Source organism: Anabas testudineus, chromosome 10 (assembly GCF_900324465.2).
Source record: "Anabas testudineus chromosome 10, fAnaTes1.2, whole genome shotgun sequence".
Classification (NCBI taxonomy): Eukaryota; Metazoa; Chordata; class Actinopteri; order Anabantiformes; family Anabantidae; genus Anabas; species Anabas testudineus.
This window is the reverse complement of record NC_046619.1, coordinates 10,847,792-10,857,586: the sequence shown is the minus strand read 5'-3', so window position 1 is coordinate 10,857,586 and position 9,795 is coordinate 10,847,792. Positions and strand designations below refer to the sequence as shown.

At 39.2% G+C, this 9,795-nt stretch overlaps 1 pseudogene; it reads left to right on the top strand.

Annotated features, from left to right (window-relative positions):
- LOC113160807 overlaps nucleotides 1-9,795 on the top strand; it is a 62,386-nt pseudogene that overhangs the window by 16,958 nt on the left and 35,633 nt on the right.

The following is a 9,795-nucleotide window of genomic DNA, read 5'->3' as shown; positions in this document are numbered from 1 at the left end:
TCAGTAGGTGTGAGGTTTCTGTCTTCTGGTTTATATGAATGTAGTTGTCGGGTCTAAAATAGCCACAACACTTTTCATACGCTGAGAGACGAAGACAATAAAACACAACAAGAACACTGCTCGGCCTTTTTACTTGCAAGGGGAGCCGGCCTGAGATCTTAGCATCATAAATGCTTCACCCAGGAATTTCCACCTCCGACTCCGTCCGTCTCCCCTTTGTACAAGCTTTTTATTAAAGATGAGACACACCCTGAAGTTACAGATGTGGGTGTATGCTATAGTTACATGATGAATATAAGATGATCATATTGCAAGAAAAAGAACTCCATACAAGGATAAAACATTGGTTATAGGCGTATAGCAACAAGAACTGTTCAACTCCAAGGCCGTTGACCTTTCCTTGACCTTTCCTGTTTCCTGTCTGTGTGCAAAGTGCAGCTTCAGCAGAGTACAACATGCTCTTGTTGCTTACAGGATTCAACATCAAACACATGTATCCTTCATAATGACAATAAGTAAGAAACAAGAAATTATCCTTATGAGTGAAGTAACATTGTAATAAGAAAATTATAAATCAGTGAGTAAATCATTTTTACTCTAACAGTACTGTTGCTTATACAGTAGATGATTCTGTATTATTAAACATGTTGTAGTCAAATATCATTAAAATAACATTTAGATATCACGGCCTTGATAATATTTTTCAAAACAATCTGCCTTTTAAGGCATTTAGTATAAAATCCACCAGTTTATTGCTTTAGGTGTAATTTCAGAAGTCATTTAATATTTTAGGTCAATTGCTTTTAATCAAGTTTCCAGTGGAGGGAGACAGAGTCTGTTGAGAGGACAGAGAAGAATCAGCTGATGAACATTGATTATTATAAACATCACGAGTTTTAAAGCATTGTGAGGAAGCAGCTCAGTATGAAGGTGCATGCATACTGTGTCACTGTGTGTGTGTTTCCAGTACAACTAACCTTGTAACATCAGGATTGATGGTTGAACAGGTCTAAAATGATCCATTTTAAATGTAGCTAGTAGCTGTGCAGATAATCCAGACACTTAGTGTTAAACTGAAATGAATCAAATATAACATTTGTAACATTTTGGGTCAAATTAAATTTGTCTGAAATTTGCTGACTGAGTCAACAGAGGCTGAACAGTGAGGAGACATCGAAGTTGCTTTTGCCCCACCCTCTGGTACTGTGAGTTCCTCTCTCCTGATCTGTTCACTCCTTGTCATCCCTCTGCTCACAGTAACGTACCTGAACCTTACTCTGCCTCATTCCCCTCACCGGACCTGCACTCACTGTCTCTATCTGCTCCATGCGCTCTCCGTTGTTCGGTCATCTTGGCCGTGATGTCATACCACCTCTTCCTGTCAACAACCACTTCCAGTTCACACCCAGACTCTCACACTCACCCCACGCCGTCTCCTCCCGACAAGTTCCCCGCAGTACTCACTGACTTTTTCCCTTGTGCTCTTGTTGTAAATAAAACCTTTAAAACTCTTTCCTGTATCTGTGTTATCTCTGGCAATAGAGTCCTTCCTCCGAATCGTGACAGAATCAATGGATGTTTTTACACAACTGTAATTATAACTTGTAGGTAAAATCACATAATAGGTGTGAGGTTTCCCTCTACTGGTTTATAGTTGCTTTTATTTGTGTTTATACAATAGATAATTCTGTATTATTAAATCTATTAGAAATTTGTGATCATTGAATGTTAATATTTCCAAAACAATCTGCCTTTTAAGGTATTTAGTATAAAATCCACCAGTTTATTGCTTTAGGTGTAATTTCAGAAGTCATTTAATATTTTAGGTCATTTGCTCTTAATCAAGTTTCCAGTGGAGGGAGACAGAGTCTGTTGAGAGGTCAGAGAAGAATCAGCTAGTGATCTCCATTTTCATTATCAGAAAATATACCATGAGTTTGTGAGAGTACTGTGAGAAAACAGCTCAAGGCGCCTACATAATTTTGCACTTTGTGTGTGTTTCCATTACAACTAAGCTCTTGATGTTAAAATTTAGGGTTTCGCTGTAAGAACACGTTTCAGATTGTTCAGAGCAGGATACACGTTTCTCTTTTGGTGAAATTGAGAAGTTTGTCTGAAATTTGCAGACTGAGTCAGCAGAGGCTGAACAGTGAGGAGACATGGAAGCTGTGCTTGGACTGATGGTGGTGCTACTCGAAGTCTCGCATGGTGAGACGTTCAATTATTATCACATGACACTTTTTTTCAGTACTTGATTTAATATTTAAACATGTTTTGCAGCAACAAAGTCTATATATTTTTTTTTTAAATCTATCTTTAAGGATCAGTTAAACACTACATTATATTTAATTTCACATGATTTTACGCTTACACCTATACATATGTAATACATTTGTAATTGAATTCCCGTTAACCTAGAAACATAAACCATGATACAAACAAAAACATTCAGGTAAATGGTCTTTATTCTGATACTGTGCTGCACAGTTCAGTTCATCTTTTTATAGTATTTTTTGTAACAAAATGGAGTCCAAAAAATAATGATTGTGAGTTGTAAATCTATTAACTAAATTAACAAACTGACATTGAAGATTGTTTTTTGCAGTTTCACTTAGTATTAACAGGCAAAGTGTTCAATCATATTAACATAATGAACAGAATCTGTGCTCCAGTCAAAGAGCTGTGTAATTCTCATCTGCATAACAGGAAATATTTATTTTTATAATGTTATCTGAGAAAGATGCAGTTGTTGCTCTTTACTTACCAGTTGAGCCTTGAAATACTGTACTTATGTTTTAAAAGAGAACAATTACAAGAGTTATGCATCTTGCAACAAATACTTATTTCATAAAACTTAGATAAATAAGATGTGTGTGCCCTACACCTACACTAATATATAAAACATTGCCATAGTCACTGTGGTAAATGGAATGATTATCACTGAACGGTGATATTTTTGATTTAGTGTTAAACTTTTTTCTTTTAATCTTTAGGTATTGAAACCTACTGTGACAGCAGACAGGATGGAGCTCAGTGTTATGGAGCTTTGGGAGGAACTCTGGTTCTTCAGCTGATGAACGATGCTGCAGAATATAATAGATTCAACTGGTTGAGGAATCAATCAAATTTACTTGCATGGAGAAGTAGTAATAGTGCGACTCTTCTTCCAGACAACAGATTCTTTTTTACTCCCAGTAATGGAACATTAAGGATGAATAATCTGAGAAGGAATGATAGTGGTGAATATACCCTTGTAATCCTCAATACAATTCAATTCAATTCAATTTTATTTGTATAGCGCCAATTTACAACAGAAGTTATCTCAAGGCACTTTACAGTGTAAGGTTTAAGACCTTACAGAAAATATTTATACAAAAAAAATTATAGAGAAAACCCAATAATCCCATTTGAGCAAGCTTTAGGCAACAGTGGAGAGGAAAAACTCCCTTTAGAGGAAGAAACCTCCAGCAGAACCAGGCTCATAGTGGGCGGCCATCTGCCTCGACCGGTTGGGGTGAGTGGAAAGAGAAGAGAGAAAAGAACAGCAGGCAATAAGACAACAACAAGCAGCAAGAACATTGGGCAGATGAACTGGATTCTGGAGATGTACAGCTCCAGGCCGAGGATACCTGCAGAAAAGTACAGAGAGAGGGAGACAGAGAGGAGGAAACACAACTAAAAGAGAGAGAAGACACAAAGTTAATGACATGCAATGGTGGCATTTGCATTGATACAGGAGAAAGGAGAGGAGCTCAGTTTATCAGTAGAGGTCCCCCAGCAGACTAACCTATATCAGCATAACTAAGAGATGGTTCAGAGTCACCTGATCCATCTCTAACTATAAGCTTTATAAAAAAAGGAAAGTTTTAAGTCTAGTCTTAAATGTAGAGACGGTGTCTGCCTCCCGAACCTGAACTGGGAGCTGGTTCCACAGGAGAGGGGCTTGATAGCTAAAGGCTCTGCCTCCCATTCTACATTTGGAAACTCTAGGAACCACAAGTAAACCTGCAGTCTGAGAACAGAGAGTTCTGCTTGGAAGATAAGGAACTATGAGGTCTTTAAGATAAGATGGAGCCTGATTATTAAGGGATTTATAAGTGAGGAGAAGAATTTTAAATTCAATTCTGGATTTAACAGGGAGCCAATGGAGAGAAGCTAACGTTGGAGAAATATGATCTCTCTTGCTAATTCCAGTCAGAACTCTGGCTGCAGCATTTTGGATTAACTGGAGGCTCTTTAATGAGTTATTGGGACATCCTATTAATAATGAATTACAATAGTCCAGTCTAGAAGTAACAAATGCATGGACTAGTTTTTCAGCATCACTTTGGGACAGGATGCTCCTAATTTTAGCAATGTTTCTTAGGTGAAAAAAGGTAGTTCTAGAGATTTCTTTGATGTATGAAGTGAAGGAGATATCCTGATCAAAGATAACTCCGAGATTTCTTACAGTATTACTTGAGGCCAGAACTAAGTCATCAATGGTGAGAATGTGTTTAGACATAGTGTCTGAGATTTTTAGGCCCAAACAGTATAACCTCGGTCTTGTCTGGATTTAGGAGAAGGAAATTGGAGGACATCCAAGTCTTTATGTCTTTTAAGCATTCTTGAAGTTTGACTAGTTGATTAGTTTCTCCTGGTTTCATAGATAAATATAGCTGGTATCATCTGCATAACAATGGAAATTTATAGAGTGTTTCCTAATAATATTGCCTAAAGGGGACATATATAAAGTGAAAAGAATTGGTCCAAGCACAGATCCCTGTGGAACTCCATAGCTGACTTTGCTGTGCATGGAAGACTCATCATTAACGTGTACAAACTGAAATCTATCCGATAGATACGATTTAAACCACTCTAGTGCTGTTCCTTTGATTCCAATGACATGTTCCAGTCTGTGTAATAAAATGTTGTGATCTATAGTGTCGAATGCAGCACTAAGATCTAACATGACGAGTACAGAGAGTAGTCCATTGTCTGATGCTAATAGAAGATCATTAGTAGCCTTTACCAGTGCTGTTTATGTACTATGATGTACTCTAAATCCTGACTGGAAATCTTCATACAAGTTATTGCTACGCAGGTGGTCGTACAATTGCTTAGAAACTATCTTTTCAAGGATTTTAGAGATAAAGGGCAGATTGGATATTGGTCTATAATTCGCTAAGATCCCTGAGTCCAGAGTAGGCTTTTTGAGTAGGGGCTTGACTACAGCAACCTTAAAAGCCTGTGGTACGTAGCCTATTTGTAAAGACAAATTGATCTGATCTAATATGGACGTGCTGATCAAAGGTAAGACATCCTTGAGGAGTCTAGTCGGGATGGGATCTAAGAGACATGTTGATGGTTTAGAGGAATTAATTACTGAAATTAATTCAGAATGATCTACGGGGAGGAAGCAGTCTAAGTACGAGCGTGGAACTAGAGTTGTTGTACAATCCATGCTATATGCAGGGACGATCTGATCAATTTTTTCTCTAATAGTTATGATTTTATTTGTAAAGAAATTCATGAAGTCATTGCTGCTGATAGTTGAGGGAATACTAGGGTCAACAGAGATATGACTCTTTGTCAGCCTGGCTACAGTGCTGAAAAGAAACCTAGGGTTGTTCTTATTTGCCTCTATTAATGAGGAGTAATATGAAGTTCTAGCTTTACGCAGGGCTTTTTTTTATATATTATTAAACTATCTTTCCAGGCTAGGCAATATTCATCTAAATTGGTGGAACGCCACCTCCTTTCCAACTTACGTGACTTCTGCTTTAAGCTACGGATTTGTGAATTGTACCATGGAACTAACTTCCTCTGACTCACTAGTTTCTTTTTCAGAGGAGCAACAGTATCAAGTATTGTTCCAAGTGAAGCACCAGTACTATTAACAAGATAGTCCACTTGTGCTGGAGTATCGTTGAAATAACTGCCTTCCTCTGTGTTGGTACATGGCTCTGAAATAAAAGATGGAATCAGTTCTTAAATTTGTCAACAGCATTTTCACATAAACATCTATTGTAGAGAATCTTATCTGTAGGTTTAGTAAAGTCTGGTACTGTAAATTCAAATGTAATTAAGAAATGGTCAGATAAAAGAGGGTTTTGGGGAAAAACTATTAACTGATCAACTTCCACACCGTATGTCAGAATAAGATCAAGGGTGTGATTAAAACAGTGAGTGGGTTTATTTACATTTTGGGCAAAACCAATGGAGTCTAATAGGTAATTAAATGCAGTGTTGAGGCAGTTATCATCAACATCTACATGGATATTAAAGTCACCCACTATAATGACTTTATCTGCACTAAGAACTAAATCAGATAGAAACTCTGAGAATTCAGTTAAAAACTCAGAGTAAGGGACAGGACGACGGTACAAAATAACAAACAGGACTGGTTTTTGATTTTTCCAGTTAGGATCAGAGAGGCTAAGAGTGAGGCTCTCAAATGAATTAAAACTATGTTTAGGTCTGGGGTTGATTAACAAACTTGAGTGGAAGATAGCTGCTACTCCTCCACCCCGACCTGTGTTTCTAGGAACATGATAATTAACATGACTTGAGGGGGTCGACTCATTCAGAGAGACATATTCATCCTGCTGCAGCCAGGTTTCAGTAAGACAGAATAAGTCTATTTGATGGTCAATTATCAAATCATTTACTAACAGGGATTTAGACGAGAGAGATCTGATATTTAAAAGTCCACATTTGATTGTTTTCTTGTTATTTTGTTCTAAGAGAGGAGTCGTCTTTATTTTTATTAGGTTTTTATGAATAACTCCTCTTGTGTTAGTTTTTGATATAAATAATTTAGGTACTCGGGGAGCAGACACTGTCTCTATAAGGTTATGGTAGTTTTGGGGGGTGACGGCTGTAAGGAAGCTGCAGAGAGGTGTGTAAGACTGCGTCTCTGCGTCCTGGGCTCTACTCTGACATGTCAGGGTTCAGGTCGTCTAATAAACTCTGCCATATTCCTAGAGAGTTGAGACGCACCATCTAAAGTGGGATGGATGCCGTCTCTTCTAATCAGCCCAGGTTTTCTCCAAAACGTTTTCCAATTGTCTATGTAGCCCACGTTGTTAGCGGGACACCACTTAGACAGCCAGCGGTTGAATGACGTCATGCGGCTAAACATGTCGTCACTGGTCAGATTGGGAAGGGGCCCAGAGAAAACTACGGAGTCCGACATCGTCTTAGCAAAGTTACACACCGATTCAACATTAATTTTAGTGACTTCCGATTGGCGTAATCGGGCGTCATTAACTCCTGTGTGAATTATTATCTTACTATATTTACGTTTATCCGTACACAGGAGTTTTAAATAGGACTAGACGTCGCCCGCTCGGGTCCCAGGAATACACTTGACTATGGCCGCTAGAGTCTCTAACTTCACGTTTCAGACTATAGAGCTGCCAATAACCAGAGTGGGTTTCTCAGCAGGTGAGTCGCTGAGTGGGGAAAACCGGTGAACCTTGGGCGAGTGTCTAGGGTTATGCTTCCTACGAACCGTCACCCAGCCGGCCTGACCTCCCGGCTGCTCGGGAACTGCCGGGGAACAGCTAACAGGAGCTATGCTAACAGGAGCTATGCTAACAGGAGCTATGCTAGCTGGCTCCACACCGACTACCGGGACCTGGCTAGCTGGCTTGTTTTCCACGGTGCGGAGCCGAGTCTCCAAATCAGTCAGCCTCGCCTCCAAAGCTGCAAATAAACTACATTTATTACAAATCCCCTTCTCACTAAAGGAGGCAGAGGAGAAACTAAACATGTGACAAACCGAGCAAGAGAGAGCAGGAGGAGAAGAAGAGGGAGAAGAAGAAGATGAGGGAGAAGAAGAAGAGGGAGAAGCAGCCATGGCTAACAGAGTTAAGCTAGCAGACCTCACAACACAAGAAAACAAGAGTATTAAGTATTATGAATGGTCCTTAAGCAACACAAGTGTATGTTATAACTCTTACGCCAGTAGTGCTTTTCGCAAACACTATAATTTAGCTTAAAGTTTGTTAAATTTAGCGAAAAAAACTGAAACTGAAAGGCGAGTCAGCGTCGACAACAGGAAGAGATACGATACGCCTACCGTAGGAGGAGCCATACAAATGGAGAACAAACAGCTCAGCAGACTCTACATTTGTTCATTCAAGGTAAATAACTTTTTTAAAACTGGTGGTAAAATTATAATATTTATAGACCACAGGCTTGGATCAAACTCCATTACCAGAGACCACACGTGTGCAATAATATGTTTAAAGATTTTATTACAATTATTGTAAAAATGATAATATGATGAGTTCTTGTCGGATACCAGCTGGAAGGAGATGACGTCATGCATGTATGGTGGTCTAAGAGAAGAGATGGAGTTAAGCTTAAGGTTCAGACTGCGTTATTGAATTGATGCAACTAGGTTAGGTACTAACTCGATAGTGGTGGATGAAGCAATAACTGAATCCTAGTACAGCTCTAGACAAATCCAAAATCCAATTAACCAGGGCGATGATACGGTCAGAGGTCATACAAAAGACGACAGAAAAAGTAGGTCCAATAGGCTTAATTCAGAGAACAGGAGACGGTCTGAGGGCATACACAGTGAGCATGTCTGATAGAGAGGAAGGCAAATGGAAGAAAGGGAACAAATCAGGTTAGAGGAAGACACTCACGATACTTGAGGTTCAGGTGGAGGCAGGGTTCGTTACAGATGAGCAGTCCAAAGATAAATGCTGGATAGTATTATATTGTCAATATGAGACTGGTAACGTGGAAGACAAACAGACCTGCTTATAAAGGGAGAGAGAGACACAGGTGCAGGCAATGGGTAATCAAACAGGTCAAGTGACAGGAGGGAGAAAAAAGGCCAAAAAAGGGAATCAGGGACAGACAGACATTCTGCATCTGTCCTGTTTTGTATTATTATCATTATAACTGCAAAAAAATCAACAAGATTCTGTTTTAATATCAAAAGTCATATGTGTGTTTCCTCCAGCTCCTGTGTCCTCTGTCCAGCTGGACTCTGAGTGTCTGTCTGAGGGACAGACGAGGGTTTCCTGCTCCTCTGAGGGAGGGGACAGTCCTCAATACAGCTGGACTCTGGATGGACGCACACTGACAGATGCTGAACTCCTCTCTGGAAATACTGAGACTAACATCATCACTCTGAAACAACACGTCTCAGGACATCTGGTCTGCTCAGTCAGAAATAAAGTCAGTCAAGTCTCTAGTAGTAAGAGATTATGTACCTGTGGTGAGTGACAACATGAATCAATCAACACACTGGACATGTTGATGCTCTTGATTACAGTCACTCTGTACATGATGGTTGATCTGTATCTTTCCCTCAGGCTTCATATTCATTAACCGCATCTTGTCTGATGGTACACACATATCAACGTGTGTGTTTGAAGCTAATAACACACTGTGTATTGAATCTACAACTTCCACTGCCAAAGGTAAGTAGACTGAAATCAAAGTGTCCAGTACTGTCAAACCCACGACTAATATCACATCATCCAGTCAAACTCAGACTTCAATCCCATGGGACAGTAAGTAAGTTTCATTTGTCTCCACACAAACCTACTTTTAATGTGAGCTGTGTTTCTTTGTGTTTTTCACCCACAACTACAGGTGATAAGAAAAATGAAGTTTAAGTGTCTCTTCAAACTAACTCTGCTGCAGTGACTTTGTTTATGACCTGTTCCCTTTTTACTTATCTCTGTTCAAACATCTGTAATGTACCGTGTGACTTTTATTATTGTAGTCTTACTGTAAAATTCATGAAAACTACCAAATGACTCTGCTGTCACAGACCAATTGTGA